The 494-nt window shown below is 28.3% G+C and overlaps 1 protein-coding gene across 2 annotated transcripts in view; it reads right to left on the reverse strand.

The window, feature by feature from the left end:
- Nucleotides 1-375: 375 nt before the first annotated feature.
- Nucleotides 376-494, reverse strand: part of LOC111442707 (regulatory protein NPR5-like) — a 2,926-nt gene continuing 2,807 nt past the window's right edge. For both annotated transcript variants that reach the window (XM_023080204.1, XM_023080195.1), the window contains exon 3: nt 376-471. The gene's annotated coding sequence lies outside the window, so the exon portion shown is untranslated. The remainder of the gene's footprint in view (nt 472-494) is intronic.

A 494-nucleotide genomic window follows, 5' to 3' on the forward strand; every position in this document is an offset into this window, starting at 1 on the left:
AATATTTAAAACAGCAAAGGGCCCAAATGATATAAAACCAAGTAGATGAGAGTTTTATTATTTTATTATTAGAAAAGACCCATTTTAATAAATTTGATAATTGAAGCCATGTGTGTGTAAATATATAAATAATATAAATATATAAAGAATTTGGGGGTATAAAGAAGAAGAGTATGAAAAGATTGACCTGAGAGAGAGAGAGAGAGAGAGACTGTGTTCCAATCAGAGAAGCAGAAGAAATTTAAAGGAAATATGTCAGATTCTATCCCTTGTCTCTTCTCTTCTCTTCTCTTCTCTTCTCTCCCACATCGATTACTTCATACCTTGATCACTGAACTCATAAGCCCTACAAAAAACCCAAATAATAATAATAAAAAAAAAAATCCACACAAAACTGAATTAATTAGAAAAAGAACTGACATTATAATTGATCCAATCATAATTGATTCCCCAGAGATGATTTCTTTTTTTCTTTTTTTTTTTTTTTTTTTTAA

The sequence above is a fragment of the Cucurbita moschata genome, unplaced genomic scaffold (genome assembly GCF_002738365.1).
Source record: "Cucurbita moschata cultivar Rifu unplaced genomic scaffold, Cmos_1.0 Cmo_Scf00001, whole genome shotgun sequence".
Taxonomy (NCBI): Eukaryota; Viridiplantae; Streptophyta; class Magnoliopsida; order Cucurbitales; family Cucurbitaceae; genus Cucurbita; species Cucurbita moschata.